Source organism: Rhinatrema bivittatum, chromosome 1 (assembly GCF_901001135.1).
Source record: "Rhinatrema bivittatum chromosome 1, aRhiBiv1.1, whole genome shotgun sequence".
Taxonomy (NCBI): Eukaryota; Metazoa; Chordata; class Amphibia; order Gymnophiona; family Rhinatrematidae; genus Rhinatrema; species Rhinatrema bivittatum.
In genome coordinates, this window is record NC_042615.1 from 731,617,363 (window position 1) to 731,637,023 (window position 19,661).

The 19,661-nt window shown below is 45.2% G+C and overlaps 1 protein-coding gene across 3 annotated transcripts in view; it reads right to left on the reverse strand.

Moving 5' to 3' along the window:
• Nucleotides 1-19,661, reverse strand: part of ITGA1 (integrin subunit alpha 1) — a 462,364-nt gene that overhangs the window by 146,912 nt on the left and 295,791 nt on the right. The gene's annotated exons all lie outside the window — the stretch shown is intronic.

The following is a 19,661-nucleotide window of genomic DNA, read 5'->3' on the forward strand; positions in this document are numbered from 1 at the left end:
GATAATATAATATATTTTATACAAAAGTATAACTTCTTTTTTTATAATTTAACTCTTTATTCAATTTTTACAAATTAAAACATAATACAAACTTGTATTTTCATATAACATAAGTAATCATCATGAGGGACTTACATAAGTCATATAATCCATTAACCAAATATCACTTTTGTTTCTCTCATGTGAACCTATAATGTGGGGGTACCTGTCTAACCATAATAATACATTCAAAAAAAAAAAAAATAACTATAAAGGGAGTGATTTCTATTTATTCTTGTACAACCGATACTTCTGACAAATTAGACATCACACCTAGACTGGTTTTATCCCTCAAGAAATTTTCCAGGTGAAGGGGCTCATTAAAGGAGAATTTCTTACCCTGGTAATTGACAAAACATTTTGATGGAAATTTTAAATAAAAAGTAGCTCCAATTTCCAGGGTCTTACTCTTTAACATAAGGAAGTGTCTTCTACGCAATTGCGTAGGTCTAGACACGTCCGGAAATACATAAACTTTTTGGCCACAGAATGGTAGATCCTTGTTCTTGAAGAATTTTCCCAGAACTATGTCTTTATCCTTCTCTAAAGAAAAGGATACAAATAATGTTGCCCTTTTATTTATAATATCTGTAGACTCCTCTAAAAAAGTGGATACCCCTATACTTTTATCTTCTGTCTGCCCATTGTTGTCACTAGGGCCCTGAGAGAGAACGGAAGGGGGGCCCTGAGAGAGAACGGAAGGGAGTGAAAGAAGCCGTCCTGGTAAGGAGCACAGAGACTGTATTACAATCTGCAGGACTTTCCTCCGTGAGCGGAGAGAGAACGGAGCTGTGCTAATTGAAGCCAGCTGATTCTGTGCTCCTGACGTCATCAGCCAGGGACCAGGTCTACAAAACCCGAGGAGCGTCGGTGATCAGAGGGGCCCTGAGAGAGAACGGAAGGGAGTGAAAGAAGCCGTCCTGGTAAGGAGCACAGAGACTGTATTACAATCTGCAGGACTTTTCTCCGTGAGCGGAGAGAGAACGGAGCTGTGCTAATTGAAGCCAGCTGATTCTGTGCTCCTGACGTCATCAGCCAGGGACCGGGTCTACAAAACCCGAGGAACATCGGCGCGTAAGTGCCGCCGGCGCGCTGCCTAAGCCGCGCGCGCCCCTTTGGCGCGCGCGGCTTAGACAAAAGTATAACTTCTAATGCATCCATTGAGAACCCCTGTCCTAAGCATAAAAATTCTTCCTCTCCTTTAAAAGACATCACCCCAGAGAAATTAACTGTTTCCATGTGCACAGCTACCACTTGGTTTTAAAGTTAGAAGTTAGAAGAAATTTGCAGTAGAAAGAGGGCAGTTCAGTCACCTCATACCTCCATTTCATACTCCTTTCTCTTTGCATCATTGGCATAATTATGTGGTGAATTTTAAAAACGTTGCTTGCGTTAAAAAGATCCCTATACTCAAGTATGTGGGCCGCACATGAGAAATACGTATTTTAAAAGCTGCAAATTATGCACGCATATGCGCGAGCAAAAGTGAAAAAAAAAAGGGGTGGAGGTGAGGTATTTTAGGGGTGTTCCAGAGCGGGGCCAAAATTTACATATATAAATCCAAATATTTAATCTGGTGGCCACAGCGCCCGGTGGGCTGTTAGTCGTGCATGCTTTCTTCTGCTCTTGATGAGGTGTAAGTCGGTAGAAATTTCTGTTTAGCTCTAAAATGACTGGGTGTGGGGTTTGGGCTAACAGACCTCCATGTGCTGTGGCCACCAGATTAAAAATTTGGCTTTATACATGTTTTCGCCCTGTCTGGAAGACCCTGAGACAGACTGGGCAAACTGGTGGACTAATTGGTAAAACTGGGAATGTCCTTCACATGAGCATGTTTTAAAATCTGCTTACCTGTGCGCGTTAAAACTGACAAAGCCCTAAGGAGATATGTGAAATCATTTGCTTGAGTAACTGCACATATACACACAGTAGGTGTTTTTTTTACATCGTGCGCGCGCAATTGCGCGTACAATTTAAAATTCCAGCATATGGGTGCCCATGCACTCATTTTAAAGTAACTGCCTATGTGTATATATATATATATATATATTTATTTATTTGTTTATTTATTTATTTATTTATTTATCGATCTTTTGTATACCACCATTCATGTACACATATCACGTCGGTTTACATTAATGGGCAAATATCAATTAAAACATTTGCAATATTATATAATGTCAAAATGTTATAAAATTCCTTAAACAGACAACTAAAATCAATACTTTAAATTAGAATCATAAAATATATAAAGAATAAAATAAAAAAATAAAATCAAAAGCAGGTATCATTATTGAAAGGCTTGGTTAAACAGCCATGTTTTAACTCCTTTTTTAAAGGCTTTGATGTTGGACTCCATCCTTAAGTGCGGTGCAGGGAGTTCCATAAGTTAGGCCCGGCAATTGATAGTGCTCTTTCACGAACAGTATTCAGGTGAGCAAATCTCAGTGACAGAATTGGAAGGAGTCCAGTATTGGTTGACCTTGTCGTTCGTGATGGGGTATAGAAATGTAGGGCTGCATTGAGCCATTCGATCTTATCATTGTAAAGTGGCTGGTGAATTAAAGAAAGTGCTTTATGCTGAAGTCCATAACCAATGGGCAGCCAATGAAGGTCTTTCAGTATTGGCGTTATGTGTTCAGTTTTTTTTCGTGTTATACCGTATGATAAATGATACACTACAAAGACTGATATGGTCTGACTATAGAATACTCACTTATTAATTGCTGCAGCTATCACTCTTGTGCTATTTCTGTATACACAGTATTAGCAGCTGCAGTAACACCATATTATGATACCAATCAAGCTAATGCAGAACTATAAAATCAGTAGTCACTATGGATTGGAGCTAGAAAACAGAAGGACGCAGTCAACAGGTAAACTAAGAGCCTGATTTTCAAAAGCATTTACGAGCATAAAACAGCATAAATCAACTTTTGAAAATTGCCCAAGTGGTTTTTTATGTGTAAAAGAACATGTAAAAGTGACTTTTTGTGAGGCGTTCCCAAGAGTGGAGTTGGGGGGCAGGGAAACTATTTGCAAACATACTTTCAGCTTTCAAAAGTCTGCGTGTAAATGCATAATGCACATATACACGTTTATCCTACTCCCAACTAGGTATAAATTTATTATTTATTTATTTATTTTGAATTTTTATATACCGATATTCCTATAAAGAATATAGATCACACCGGTTTACAATGGAACAGAACTTTCGCTGGGAGGCGATACATTGAACAATGAAACATTAACAATTGAACATTTAAAACAATTGGAATCAAGGAACAATAGAAAACCGAGAGCAAAAATAAATAAAATTGTGTATAAATAATAAAACAAAATAAAATAAAATGAATAAAGTGACAATACATATAGTACATTATTTAAAACTAGAATGTGTCCTTAGGGGCTGTGAAGAGAAAGTTCAGAAAGTCCACTAAATGTTAGTCATAGGCCTTGCTATGTTTTGGGACCTGCATCAAGGAGAACCTGGGTTTTCAGGGAAAGTTTGATTGAACAGCCAAGTTTTTAAGTCTTTCTTGAAGGTTAGGAGACACTGTTCTTGACGGAGGTCAGGAGGGAGAGTGTTCCAAAGAGTCGGCCCAGATGTAGATAACGCTCAATGTGTGTGCATATGCTGCGCTGGGTTCCCTATACACCTCTTAATTTTTAAAGTAGACTTACACACTCAAATCCCCTTTGAAAATTTGTGCTGAAGTCAGAGTGTTACTTATACTTCTGGACTTCAACCCTATGTGGGCTGTTATAAAATTACTCTCAGGGAGGACAACTTTCAAAAAGCTATATGTGGCTGTACATAGTTTTAGAAAAGTATTTTATAATATATGGGTATCCACATGTACATTTTATAAAATATGCGTATATTTACCTCAACATGTGTGTGTTGGTTGGCCAATGCACAATTACATGCAAAGCATTTTACCCACCTATTTTTTAAATATTCACACATATATATTATGTGCAAAAATTAACTACACCTTACTCACGTGAGTTGGTATTTACACACGTAAATTTGTATATTTTAAAACAGATGCACATGAGTGAAATTACCAGTTTAACTAATTAGTCCACCAGTTCACCCAGTCCTTCTTCAGGTCATCGAGACCTTCCTGGTTCTTCAGCCTTAACTCCCATGCAGTTAGTACTGCACAATAAACACATTCATTATCACTTATGCTAGATAAATAGCAGGTGTAAAAATACATGATTAAGGTGGGAAATATATGCAACAGTCACCCATTTTCATGGGTGACTGTTGTCCTCATCCAAGAACACCTGTAGACTGCCCCCCCTTTTTTTTTTAACAAGCGTATATGAGCATGCAAAAATGGAAATAGGTGTGTATTTTGGACATATATAAAATACAGAATATGTGACTATGGGCTTTTCATGCACGTATATGCTAATCTGTACACACATAACATTTTGAAATTCACAACCAGACACACACACACACACACACACACACCCTAATTAGACCCCACAACCAGTCTCGGTCTCTCTCACACACACACACCAGTCAACTTCTTGACCAGTTTCTCTCACACACACTAGTCATCTTCCTGACCTGTCTCTCTCACACACACAGAAACACATCACCTCCCTGATCAATCTCTCTCTCTCAATCACACACATGCTCTCTTTTATATACAAGCTCTCAATCACACATAAATGCTCTCGCACTCATTCACATCAGCTCTCACCCAGGCTTCCATTCACATCCACACATACCAGCTCTCACCCAGACACCCAGTGAAGATGGTAAACTTATGTTGTGCCCCTTCTAACCAAGGGCACCATTTTTGAAGCGCTAGTTTGACCGCAAGGAGTTCGCAGTCACCCACAGTGTAACATTTTTCCCTTGGGGGAAAACTTATGAGAATAGAACGAGCAGGGAGTTTGCTTTCCCGTGTGGGATTGTTGGCACAGAACGGCTCCGGCGCCAATTGCTGAGGCGTCGACCTCCACAGCAAAGGGACGTTTGGGATCCGGATGAAAGAGACTAGGGCTGGAGCTGAAGGCTTCTTTAAACCTCTGGAAGGCAGCAACTGCTTTGGGTGTCCAAACCTAGTCATAGCAGTGAGTGGGGCAACTATGGACGAGTAATTCACAATGAAGCTCCGGTAATAATTGGTAAAGCCTAGAAAGTGTTGCAACGCTCGAAGGCCTACTGGCTGAGGCCAGTCGCAGATTCCCTGAAGTTTCTCCGGGTCCATTGAGAATCCATGATCAGAGATGATGTATCCCAAAAAAAAAACATTTCTCCAGTTTTGTGTACAGATGGTTCTCTCTCAGACGTTGGAGAACGATACAGACATGTTCACGGTGGGATTCAAAGTCCTTAGAAAAGATCAGAATGTTGTCGAGGTATACGACTACGAAATTGTACAAGAGATCTCAGAAAATTTCATTCATGAGGTGTTGGAAGACGGCTGGAGTGTTACATAGCCCGAGAGGCATTACCACGTATTCATAGTGGCCATCTCTGGTATTAAACGCCGTCTTCCAGATGTCATCAGGTTGGATGCATACCAAGTTGTATGCACCTCTCAGGTCCAGTTTGGAGAAGATTCGTGCCTCTTCAAGGCGATCGAACAGTTCGCTAATGAGGGGTATTGCATTGAGACCCCTGTAATCGATATAGGGATGTAGTCCACCGTCCTTTTTCTTCACAAAGAAGAACCCTGCTTTGGCGGGGGAATCAGATGGATGGATAAAGCCTTTCTCTAGATTCTCTTTAATATATTCTGACATAGCCTGAGTCTCAGGCTGGGACAATGGATAGGTTCTGCCTTTGGAAGGCATAGTACCCCACAGAAGTTCAATAGGATCATTGAACTTGCGTAATGGAGGAAAGGTGTCCGCTTTCTGCTTAGAGAATACAATGCTGAAGTCAGAATACTGCGGACTTAACCCTGGAAGGGTAACTGATTTCAAGACGGGTATCACGGGGGATACCGGGTGCAGGCAAGTCTTTTGGCACTTTGGGCCTCACTGTACCAACTGCAGGGACTGCCAATTGAACTGGGGTTCATGGACCTGGCGCCAGCGTAACCCCAGGATTACCGGATGCGTTAAGCATTTTAGGACATAGAAGGATGTCTCTTCCTCATGGAGGGTGCCTACATTGAGATGGATAGCCACTGTCTGGTGCGTAATGAGACCTGGAAGATGTTCTCCTTGAATGGAGGCAATATGAAGACTCACCTCTACGGGTTGGAGAGGATTCTTCAAGAGTTTGACGATTTCGTCTGTAAAGAAACTACCGCTTGCTCTGGTATCGATGAGAGCAGTGGTCACAAAGGTGTGGGCCTTGATGCCCAGGGATACAGGAAGCAAAAGTTGAGGGCCAGAAGCAGTTGTGCCCAAGCTCAGGACCCCCGCCGGGCTCAGGCATTGCAGTTTCCTGGACTGCAATGCCTGAGCCCTGGGGAAAAACTGCAGACGATGTCCAGAAGTGCCACAGTAAAGGCAGAGCCCCTCCTTTCGCCAACGGAGATTTTTGGTCGGAGACAATCGCCCACGATTCACCTCCATAGGTTCTAGCATGGAGGAAGGTGATGGTGCAGGAGTCTTTGCTGGAGTTCAGGGCACTCTTATGGGGCATACTGGCGAAGGGTGTGGAGCCTTTACTTCTAGGCGTCTTTGCTGGAGGCGATGATCAATCCTCCCGGCAAGGGAGATCAAGCCTTCTAGAGACGTGGGAGTCTCATGGACAGAGAGCTCATCTTTCAGAGCACAGGAGAGTCCATCTAGGAAGATGGCTTACAGACAATGTTCTTGCCACCAACGTTCTGTGGCCAAGGTCTGAAATTCCACTGTGTGTTCAGAGAGGGTCCTTGAACCTTGATGGAGGTGGAGTAAGCTATGACTAGCGATAGCCATATGACCTGGGTCTCTGAAGGTCTGCTTGAAGAGGGCAATGGTCAGATAGCTTGGAGAGGATGGGATCAGAACATTCCCATAAGGGAGAGGCCCATGCCAGAGCCTTCCCTTCCAAACGAGACAGAATGAAGGTGACTTTAGTGATCTCCTTCAAAAACAACGAGGGTTGTAGTGCAAACTGCATAAAGCACTGATTAAGGAAACCACGACAGGAGCGTGGATCCCCATTATACCTGGGGGAGTGCAGGAAGTGCCAGGGTTGCTTTGGGAAGCATAGTGACCGAGAGGCCCACCGGGTTGGCCATTGCTGTATCTTGTAGCTGAGAGCGCAGTTCTTCAACCGAAGAGGCCAGCATCTCTAAAGCTTGATGATGTTGTTTCACTGTGGCGGCCAGTCCTGGTAGGGCCCTGGAGGCGGGAGACTCCGCCGAGTCCATGGCCTTGGCAACCTGTTGTGCTCGGGGGTGGACAGAGATGGTGATGACAAGGCAGGCAAAGGTCAATGTCCAGAGGTCAGTACGAGGAGTGGTCAGCAAAGCAGAGGTCAGGTACCAGAGCAGACGAGGTCAAAGGCAGGCTGAAGTCTTGAGGCAGGTGGCAAGCAGGCAGGCAGGTCAGGAGTAAGCTAAGGTCTTTGAAGCAGGCGGCAGGCAGGCAGGCAGGTCAGGAACAGGCTGTGGTCTTCGAGGCAGGCGGCAGGCAGGTCAGGAACAGGCTGTGGTCTTCGAGGCAGGCGGCAGGCAGGTCAGGAACAGGCTGTGGTCTTTGAGGCAGGTGGCAGGCAGGCAGATAAGGAACGAACAAGCTAAGGTCAGTACCAGTAAGACAGTCCGAGGGTACTACCTGGGTAGACAGATAGACAAACACAGGAACAAGCAGGATACAGGAACTAGGATGTAGGAACGAGTCAGGAACAGAACTGGAACAGAAGGATCCTGGAACGAGGCTAGGAACAAGCAGGAACAAGTACAAGCGCAGAGGCAATCTCAGAACAAACTGACCCAATTACCAAGGCAAGGAAGCAGAGACAGGAACTTCCTTATATTGGGGGATCAATCAGGGCGCGCCGCAGAGCTAGAACCTGCCCCTGGCCCTACATGAGTCCAGGCAGTCCGCGCGCACGCGCGTATGGGCATGGCCAACATGGCCGAGGACGCCGAACCTCGGCATGAGGCCCGGCGCGCAGTGGAAGGCCCAGCGACCGCTGCCGCGGGACGCCGGGGCCTGGCAGACCTGGCAACTACCACGAGGGAGGTCGTCCCGGGACCCGCTGTGGAACCATGAAGGTGAGCAGGCCCGCGCGTGGGATGGCTGCAGGCGGGGCGCGTAACAGTTTGTAACATTTATTAGTAAAGCTTCACAATTATTTCTTTGTGGGGCTCTATAGCAGCTTGGCTTATTCTGTTTTCCTAATAGAGTATTAGCATTTAGGGCCTGGTTTAGTAGTTGTAGTGTTGCCTTTTCATAGATAGGGTTCTTACAGTTTGAGTATGTTCCATAATACAGGTGTAACTTTGTGCGGGTTAGTTTGGGTGCATTATTGCAGATCCTGGGATCCAGGTTCGCCCTGCTTGCAGAGTGGCTTTTTTGGTTTTCCATTCCAGTTTCTGTCTCCATATTTATAATTTGTGTTTTTTCTGTACTTGGTGAAGGTCAGTTCTGGGTGTGTGACCGAGGTGAGGTATTTAACTAGCATGTAGGCATTTGTATCAATCTTATTTGTTGTGTTTCTCAATAGGATATGCATTAGTGGTAAATTACTGTCTTTTCATAGGGAAGGCTATTGTGTCTGGTAGTAAAGGGAGTTTGTTTTGCTTTTACTGAGATGTAATCATAACCAGAATTAGGGATGTGAATCGTTTTCCATATCGTCTTAACGATAGAAATCGTGTGGCAGGGCAAGAAAATCGTCTTAGGCATGATTTCTTAGTTAAAAAATCGTTAAAAATCGTTTTTTCCGATTAGTGCGCACTAACTCGAGTTAGTGCGCACTAACTGGGAGTTAGTGCGCACTAACTGAAAATGATACAATTTGACACTTTTCAGGTCAGTTAAGGTCAGTTTAGGAATGAATATGTATTCCTATTGGCTGCCCTCTTATTTATTCATGTTACCAAGTTTCCTACTGACAGTATATGGGGGATGGGAAATGGAAACAGTTGGTAGCTTGACAAAACAAGTAATGTGATCAGTCAATGTGACTAGAACTTGTGCCCTAACCCTGATACCAGGAGTATTGTGATCTTCCTGCACACAGTGCCCTATCCCTATTAATACCAGGAGTGTTGTGATCTTCCTGCACACAGTGCCCTATCCCTAATACCAGGGGTGTTGTGATCTTCCTGCACACAGTGCCCTATTCCTGATACTGGGGGTGTTGTGATCTTCCTGCACACAGTGCCCTATTCCTGATACCGGGGGTGTTGTGATCTTCTTGCACACATCCCGGTATCAGGGATAGGGCACTGCATGCAGGAAGATCACAACACTCCTGGTATTAATAGGGATAGGGCACTGCATGCAGGAAGATCACAACACTCCTGGTATTAATAGGGATAGGGCACTGCATGCAGGAAGATCACAACACCCCTGGTATCAGGGATAGGGCACTGTGTGCAGGAAGATCACAATACCCCGGAGGAGTGAGGGTCAGGCAGCTCTCCCCTGTCTGTGAAGCCAGCCTCTCACTAGTAATGCAGGGAGGGAGCTGTCTCAGACTTCACCATCCTCCCCCCCCCCCTCACCCACACACCATTCACTAGCTGGGACATGGGGGAAGTCAGGAGTGAGGGTCAGGCAGCTCCCCCCTGTCTGCGAAGCCAGCCTCTCACTAGTAATGCAGGGAGGGAGCTGTCTCAGACTTCACCATCCTCCCCCCCCTCACCCACACACCATTCACTAGCTGGGACATGGGGGAAGTCAGGAGTGAGGGTCAGGCAGCTCCCCCCTGTCTGCGAAGCCAGCCTCTCACTAGTAATGCAGGGAGGGAGCTGTCTCAGACTTCACCATCCTCCCCCCCCCCCTCACCCACACACCATTCACTAGCTGGGACATGGGGGAAGTCAGGAGTGAGGGTCAGGCAGCTCCCCCCTGTCTGCGAAGCCAGCCTCTCACTAGTAATGCAGGGAGGGAGCTGTCTCAGACTTCACTAGCCTCCCTCCCCCCCTCACCCACACACCATTCACTAGCTGGGACATGGGGGAAGTCAGGAGTGAGGGTCAGGCAGCTCCCCCCCTGTCTGTGAAGCCAGCCTCTCACTAGTAATGCAGGGAGGGAGCTGTCTCAGACTTCACCATCCTCCCCCCCCCCCTCACCCACACACCATTCACTAGCTGGGACATGGGGGAAGTCAGGAGTGAGGGTCAGGCAGCTCCCCCCTGTCTGTGAAGCCAGCCTCTCACTAGTAATGCAGGGAGGGAGCTGTCTCAGACTGGTATCAGGGTTAGGGCACTGTGTGCAGGAAGATCACAACACTCCTGGTATTAATAGGGATAGGGCACTGTAAGAGATGACTGTAGTAGATTGAATAAAGATCTGATGTTTCTGCTCTCCTCACACCAAACAAAAACAACACACAAGCAGAGAAGCCCTTCTTACAAAGCTGAGCTAGTGAGTTAAGTAGGAGGAAAAGTAAACATAATGGTGCCAGTGTGGCTACTTAAAAAATACACTTACCAACAATCAATTACATATATTTGAACTGTGTACAGTTCCAGCCAGGACCACCTTTCTAAAATGCACAGTGATTGGCAAATTCAACATGCACTAGCATTTCAGGTGCCTGCTAACAAAAATAATAAACAAACAAGTTCTAGTCAGGTGAGTGCTGATCATTACATTACTTTTTTTGTCAAGCTTCCAACTGTTTCCATTTCACATCCCCCCAACCATATTGGTAACATCAATAGATAAGAGCACAGCCAGCCAATAGGAATACATACATACATATTCATTCCTAAGTGACCTTTACTGACCTGGGAAGTGTGAACACTTTGTTTCATTTTCTGTTGGTGTTCGTTAGTTTCCAGTTCCATTTCCCATCCCCCCAACCATCACCTCAGTGGTAACCTTGGTAACATCAATAGATAAGAGGGCAGCCAGCCAATAGGAACACATATTCATTCCTAACTGACCTTCAGTGACCTGGAAAGTGTTTATTTGTATCATTTTCAGTTAGTGCGCACTAACACGATTTAACGATTTTTAACGATAAATCGTTAGAATTTCTATTGTATCGTGTTCTATAACAATTTAAGACGATATAAACATTATCGGACGATAATTTTAATCGTTGAAAAACGATTCACATCCCTAACCAGAATATCTTTTTTGTATGGCGAGTTGTACAGGTTAATGTCCTAGATCTGCTCTGCACTCATTGCTGGGGGTTGAGGGGATTCCTGTGGATGCAGAGAGCATGTTTACATTTAGCCCCATGATGGTCACATGTTCAGTGTGTCACACATATGGGAACCATCTATCAGGTGTGTTCCGGCCAAAAAAAGGTTGAGAACCACTGAATTAGGGGATGTGCATACAAGTCAGCCTTGTGTACACTGAGCGGCTTTAAAAAGCAGATATGCGTGTAACTCTTGCAGTACACACATCTTCAAAGTTTTTGAAAAGGAGCAGGACGTGGATGTGCTCTGGGAGGGGCATTGGCATTTGGGGGCATGAATTAGATACGTGTGCGTAAATACTTACATGCCCCGACATGCTCTGAGGTCCCCGCTGCATAACTTTATTTCTACTATGCGTGACATGAAAGTTAAAAAATAAAAGAATCGAGCCACTTCTGAGGGGATTAAAGGGCCTGGGGTTACTGGGGGGAGTGTAGACAATCAAACCAGAGGGGTTGGAGGACTTGGCTGTTAATTGGTCGAACTGCTGGATGAACTGATAAAATGGGAATGGTGTTGCTGTGTGCCCCTTTTAAAATACCACGATTTACGTGGTACAAGCAGGATTTGTGCGCCCACTTAAAATATGGCAGACATTTGTGTGCATCCAGACTACTTTATAACAGGTGGGCAAATGCATGTATATGTTATAAAATGGCTGCGGCCTTGGGTGCGGGCTGACATATGTATGCAAATGTGCGGCCACGCGGACTTGAGAATTACTTCTTATCTTGCAAAAATATGGGCTACTGAGAATTGCCCTAAATGGATGACAAAAACTTTGACCTAAATAAATCATTATGCCCTTATATAACATACTATTGATGTAGTTCTCCAGCGTCATTTAGATGGCACTCTATGTTTATATTGTTGACACCAAAATGTTGTCATTTTGGATATGTGCTTAATTTCATATTAAAAATTATTCCAAACTAATGTCTCATTTTCATTCCATTCATTGTTTCTACGAACAAATTATTGACCTCATACTGGGGTAGATTTTCAAAAAGGGCGCCCTCGCGTACTTTTGTAGGCGCATCAGGCGCAAAAAAAAGTACGCTGGATTTTAGTAGATACGCGCATAGCCGCGTGTATCTGCTAAAATCCTGGATCGGCTCACGCAAGGCTACCGATTTCGTGTAGCCGGCACACGCCGAGCCGCGCAGCCTACCTCCGTTCCCTCCAAGGCCGCTCCGAAATCGGAGCGGCCTCGGAAGGAATTCGCTAACGCCCTCCCCTCACCTTCCCCTCCCTTCCTCTACCTAACCCACCCCCCCCGGCCCTGTCTAAACCCCCCCCCCACCTTTGTTGGGGGATTTACGCCTCCCAGAGGGAGAAGTAAATCCCCGCGCGCCAGCGGGCCGCTGGCGCGCCTAGACGCAACCCAGGGGCGGTTCCGGAGGGCGCGGCCACGCCCCCGGACCGCCCCGGGCCGAAACCACGCCCCCGGGCCCGTCCCCGAAACGCCGCGTCCTGCCCTGAAAACGGAGCGCCGCTCGGCCCCGCCCCCGACACGCCCCCCTCAGAAAACCCGGGACTTACACGAGTCCCGGGGTTCTGCGCGCGCCGGCAGGCCTATGTAAAATAGGCGCACCGGCGCGCAAGCCCTGCTCACGTAAATCCGGGAGGATTTACGCGAGCAGGGCTCTTAAAATCCGCCCCACAGTGTTCACAAAGAGGTCAATTTTAAAAGGAGTGTATGGGCGTTGTTCCCGGCGCATGCATATGGACGCGCCAATTTTATAACATGTACTCGTCGGATTTTCATGTCCGCGCACGCATGGGGGGGAGGATATTAGAAAAATATTTGCGGCAACGCAATCAGGCCTCTCCCAGTTCCTATCCCTAACCCTATCCTTCCTACCTCTTCCCCTCTACTCCCCGACCCTTTTCCTAACCCTACATTTTTTATTTTAATACTTAATGCTCCCCGGGAGCAGAAGTAATGTCCTTATACCGGCCGGCTGCCAGCACACACTTCCTCGGGACAGCGACTAATGGCCCAACCCACCCCCCTCACCCTGCCCCTCCCCACTGAGACAACACCCCTGCCCCACCCCTTTTTCAGGGCCTGGCACTTCGGCTCGTAACAAGGGTTACGTGCGTGCCCGGGCCTGGCCACATGCGTAACCCCCATTTTTTTTTACGTGTGTGGCCCTTTTAAAATCGGGCCAAAGTTTCTGCCAAACAAACATTATTATGTCATTTTCCACAGCCCTAGCTGACAATAAAACATAAGGCAATTTCTAAAAGGAGACATCTAAAGTAATGATCTCTACATGCACAGTTCTGCCTACTAAAGAGGTACAGATTCCCAATAATTTCTAAAGCATGGATAGGTAGCTTTGGTCCTGGAGTGCCACAAACAGGTCTGGATTTCAGGATAGCCACAGTGAATATGCATGAAATATTTTTGCATGCACTGCCTATTATATGCAAATATACCTCATGCATATCTATTGTGCATGTCCTGAAAACTATGTTTGTGGCACTCCAGAATCGGAGTTGACAACCCCTGGTCTAAATTAATGAAGTTTACTAAAACCACTTGCAGGAACTGGCAGCGGGCAGGGTAACTTAGTTCAAGGTCAGTCTCTTGAAGGAAATATATGCTTAAACTGAAATGAGTTCATTTCAACCAGTGGTTTTTGACCCTGTCTTTGAGACAACCAGGCCAGTTGTGTTTTCAGGATATTCACAATGAATATGTGTGAAGTACAGTGAAGGGAGTGGACGCAAATCTATTTCATAGATATTCTTTATGGATATCCTGAAAACCCAAATACCTGGGTGTGACTCATGAACTGTTTCAGAAGAGAAAGCTCAGGCAATTCACAATCAGACTACTGAAGATGGAAAATTTTGAGCTTACTCTCCAAGGGTCCAATGCAATAAATAAGCGCAGAAAGTGGGCGCTGAACAGTCAGCGCCCGCTTTCTTAACATGCCCCAGGTGCCCAAGGGGGGGCATGCAATATTTACATTAGGGGGGTCGCATTACTAAGGAGGCTCTAGGGTTGCTTGCGCGCCCCTAGAGCCTCCTTGCTAACACGAACCCGATCGGCGTCGGCTGTCCGCCGGTTAGGAAAACCGATGCCGAGTTTATCGGCGTCTGTTTTCCTAAACACCGCACAGCCGCTCAGCCAGGGGGGTTCAGGAAATGGACGCTTGTCATTCCAGCGTCTGTTTCCTGCACCCAACTGCCAGTGGTTTTTTTTTCCATTTTTTAACTTTATTAAATTTTTTTTTTCCTCCTACTTAATATCATAAGGATATTAAGTAGGAGGCATGACAGGTTTAAGTAGCGCACAGCAATTAATGGTAAATGTGCATCCTACATGCACAATTTTTTTTTTTTTTTGCATCTGGAGTGAATGCTAATAGCCTCAATCACATGCATTTGCATGTGATTAGCACTATTAGACTCACTCCGCGTCGGACGCGTGTTGAATAGGCGCTAATCTCCTTATTGCATTAGGGGATTCATTAGCGCCTATTCAACCCGCGTCCGACTGCGGGATATACAGTGCGCTCGGCTGAGCCTACTATATTGCATTGGCCCCCAAGTAACAGAATACACATAGACTATTATTTATTTGTTTATGATTGTTTATTCATTTATTTGAAAGTCACCAAATACTGGAAGACTCTAGGCATTGCACAAGAATAAAACATAGAAACAATAAATACGGAGGGTAATTTTATAGCTGTGTGGATTGGGGTAAAGTCTGCGTGTAAATTTTAGAGATGTGAATCGGAACTGAAATCGGATCCGATTCTGGTTCCGATTCACATCTATAGAGATGTGAATCGGAACTGAAATCGGATCCGATTCTGGTTCCGATTCACATCTCTAGTAAATTTTACACACGGACTTCATCCCGAATTTTCAAAGTGAACTTATGTTCATTTGTTTGCTTTGCAAATTCCCATGTAAAAGGGCTGAAAAATGCACAGGCTCACTTGTGCAAAGTTATACCTATTCTATTGAGGGTATAATTTGGTTTGGTGAACTTACACACTTGAAGGTAGATTTTAAAAGGTCTGTGCGTGTGCCCACAAACATGTGTATCTCGCAGTGCACAAAAAATCCACATTATTTTATAATCTATGTGTAGGTAATAAATTGCTCATCATGTATGTCTGCAGCTGTATGGACATATCTTATACATGGCACATTGCTACAACTCCCCATTATGGGGCAGAGGTGAGAGAGAGAGAGAGACTCTTTAAAAGGTTCAGTCTGATTCTCTATTTATGGACCATTGTAAGGGGGCACTTTCATTCGGGGTGAGTTTTCAGGAAGTGGGTTGGGGTTAGGGGGTGGTATTACAGACACATTCAGAGGTATCCATTCTAAAATTCACAACATTAAAAAATCTTTAACCTTATAAGAAGATAAGAAATTGCCATAATGGGTCCATCAAGCCCATCATCCTATTTCCAACAGTGGCCAAACCAGGCTACAAGAACCTAGGAAGTACCCAAACACTAAGAAGATCCCATGCTACTGATGCAAGAAATAGTAGAGGCCACTCCCTAAGTCAACTTGACTAATAGCAGTTAATGGACTTCTCCAAGAACTTATCTAAACCTTTTTTAAACCCAGCTACACTAACTGCACTAACCACATTCTCTGGCAAGAAATTCCAGAGTTTAATTATACATTGAGTGAAAAATAATTTTCTCTGATTAGTCTTAAATGTGCTACTTGCTAACTTCATGGAATGCCCCCTAGTCCTTCTATTATCCGAAAGAGTAAATTACAAATTCACATCTACCTACTTATAATTTATAAGTGATAAAAATTCCAAAAAGAGGTGTTGATTTGTACACTGCAGTCTCTGCTAGCTGCATTGTACAAATCAACTTCTTTACATCACTTATAAGGTCAAAAAATCTGTGCGCGCACGTTGGCCCGATTTCTACCTGTATCTCCTGGCTTTGGCACACCCTGCGCTTTTAAAATTCACACTAAAGTGCATGTAAGTGACTTTTCCCCACAAACAACAATATAGTTTTTGTTTTGACATGGAGGAAGTTAGTTCTATTCTCACTTCAACTGCTCTACAAATATAGAAATCAATGAATTCTCTACAATGCTGCATTTTAGCATTATTTAAGTTATCTCTGAGATCTGAAAAACATAGCCCATTATAACTGTCAATATGTTATTGTTAAACTAACCTCGTTACAGAAAACTGCTTCTGTATGGGCTCTATTCTTCTAGCTTCAAATGCCATCAGTCAAGATTAAAGTTATACAATATTTGCTATCATTGCTGTTGATCTATCAAGGGAAAGAGCATAATTTAGTTTTTATTAGCTTTTCTAAAATATAATTCTGCTGTATCCTAGACTTGAAGAAAGAAACTTATTTCAGTAAAAGTGCACATACACTGTCAGTCACAGAAGTCACATATTGATGGCCTGGATGTCTCATTTTTATCTCGTGGTGCATTAATTTTTAGTGGGCTCCAACATAAAGTGATAGGTTCCATTTACAGTCTCATTGAAATGAAAGGGTTTGCCTGGGGGAAGAGGCAGTATACTCAGGAATGGTGCCATATTCCTCAGTCATCAGAACTGTATAAATTATGTAGTGGAATAAAAATAAAACTAGTTTAAGTAAAAAGTGCTGGGTTTTAACAATGTGAGCAATTTGGGCTGCCTTATGTTTTAGTTGTCTAGCAGATTTAAACTATATTTTCTTCCTTCATTTAAATTGCGCGTGCTTTTAATTGTCTAGCAGATTCAGAGGGTAATTTTCAATAGTGTACATAACTCAGCGTAGCCGCGCATATCTTTTAAAATCCGGGGTCAGCGTGTGCAAGGCTGCGCAAAATCGGCAGCCTGCGCGCGCCGAGCCGCGAAGCCTGCCTTCGTTCCCTCCGAGGCCACTCCGAAATTGGAGCGGCCTCGGAGGAGACTTTCTTTCCGGTGCCCCCCACCTTCCCTTTCCTTCCCCTAACTAACCCGCCCCCCAGCCCTAACTAATTCCCCCCACCACCTTTATTTCAAAAGTTAGGCCTGCCCAAGGCAGGCGTAACTTGCGCGCGCGGGCCGGCTGCCAACGCGCCATGTTCCGGTCCGGGGGCTGGTTCGGAGGCCGTGGCCTCACCCCCTGTAACGCCCCTGATGACTCGCCAGCCGCAACATGCCCCTGACACGCGTCCCGGGGCTTGTGCGCACCCGCCGAGCCTATGCAACATAGGCTCGGCACGCACAGGGGGTGAAAGGGGCAGTTTTTCGGGGGTTACGCATGTATCTTACGTCCGTACCCCTTTGAAAATATGCCCCAAAGTGTGCAACGGGAGCCAGTTTGTAAAATACCATATATCACCGTCTCAAAAGAATGCACATGTGTTTCAATACATACACATTTTTTAACGCAGGGATCTATAAGGTTTCTATATTTGTTTTATAAAAGTTAACACACATTTAACATGCTAAATAATCATATTATATGAATGTAATAACCCTTAGTTTATGCAAGGAAGCAGGTTTTTTCAAAAAGTTAACTGACGTATGTGCATATGTCACTTTTGAAAATACTTTTGTTAAGGTTTGTGGTCCCTGGCCGAGGTGAGAGATGGTACCGCCCATTGGGAGGAGCCCCGTGAGCCTCACCATTGAGAGTTGAGGTCTCAGCTGTTGGGTGCGTAGAACAGCTGATACAGGAGAGAGAACAGAGAGAGAGAAAGCTTGAAGGACAGAAGGAGCTAGAGAGGATGGTCCCAGGGGTTGGAGCCACGGAGCATCAGAGCTGGGCGCTGACGTCAGATATAGCTCGGAAGCCCTTGAGTCTCTATAGAGAAGTCGAGCGACACTGCGCACGGAGCGGGGAGTGTATCAGGAAAGTCACACAGACACAGAGGTGCCACGGGGTCTGTGAAGTGGGGTATACCCACAGAGGATTCCTCTGTAGAGATGATTATGGCAATGGTCCGCAGAGCGGGGTACACCAATGAGGGTTCCTCAGTAGAGATGATACGGCATAGGGATGTGCTTCATGTTTATCTGCTGGGTCGGGCTTCGGGTTTTCCAACGGGTCGTTTTTTTTTCCTCGGCAATTTTCACTGGAAAAAAAACCCCACCCCAACCCTTCAAATTTACTTAATTACAAACTTGCCTAAAGTCCCTGGTAGTCAGCGGGGTCCTGGGAGCAATCTCCTGCTCTCGGGCTGTCGGCTGCCAGTAAACAAAATGGCGCTGGTGGCCCTTTGCCCTTACCATGTGACAGGGGCTACTGGTGCCATTGGTTGGCCCCTGTCACATGGAAGGAGCGAAGGATGGCCCGCGCTGAATATCTACTAAGTTAGCTGGATAAGTTTACCGGCTAACTTGCTGAGCTGCAAAGCAGCTTAATATGGACCCCCTAGATAGTTGGGTGACTGGTAGATGTCAGGATTGCTTGATAACTTGCCTGCCTTGTAAAAACCAGAGATTGGACTTTAGAGAGTGCTGGCAAGTAGCCAGCCATTGTGGTCCTTGTGGGTATGAATGATATAGAAAGGGGCAAGAGGTAGGTGCTGGAGGCTAAATTTAAGCTGCTAGGTAGGAAACTACAATCCACATCCTCCAAGTTGGCATTCTCAGAGATTTTGCCATCTCCATCTGCAGAAACCCAGATGGCACCAAACCTCTACAGCAGGGGTAGCTAACTCCAATCCTCGAGAGCAACAAACATATCTGATTTTCAGGATATCCACAATGAATATGCATGAGATAGATTTGCATACATTGCCTCCATTGTATTCAGATCTATCTCATGCATAATCATTGTGGATATCCTGAAAATTTGACTTGTTTGTGGCTCTTGAGGACTGGAGTTTGCCACTCCCGCTCTAGAGTCTCAATGAGTAAATGAGACAATGGTGTAGGAAGTAGGATTTCAGATTCATTAGGAACTGGAGAATGTTTTGAGAAGGGGAGCTATTTCTGTGGGATGGGCTTCACCTTAACCAAAATGGAACCCGGCTGCTGGCACTGAATTAAAAATGAGATAGAGCAACTTTTAAAGAAGATTATAGGGGAAAGCCTACAAATGTTCAGCAGCGCATGTGTAGTAACTTGGGAGATAGAAGCTTGGGAACAGCTAAATAAATGAGTCAAATCTGGCTGTTCCTTGGGTACTGTTGTGATCCTGCCCGTGAGGAGCGTGGGCAGGCTCTTACCTTCTCACAGCCAGTCGGGCTGCTGACGCTGCTGCTTCTCTCTCCCTGAATCAGCTGGGGCTGTCCCCGCAGCTGTTGCCATGCGGCCGGCTCCTCTGCTCCTGTTTCTGCCTTCCCCCGACGTACTGCTGCGATCCCGGG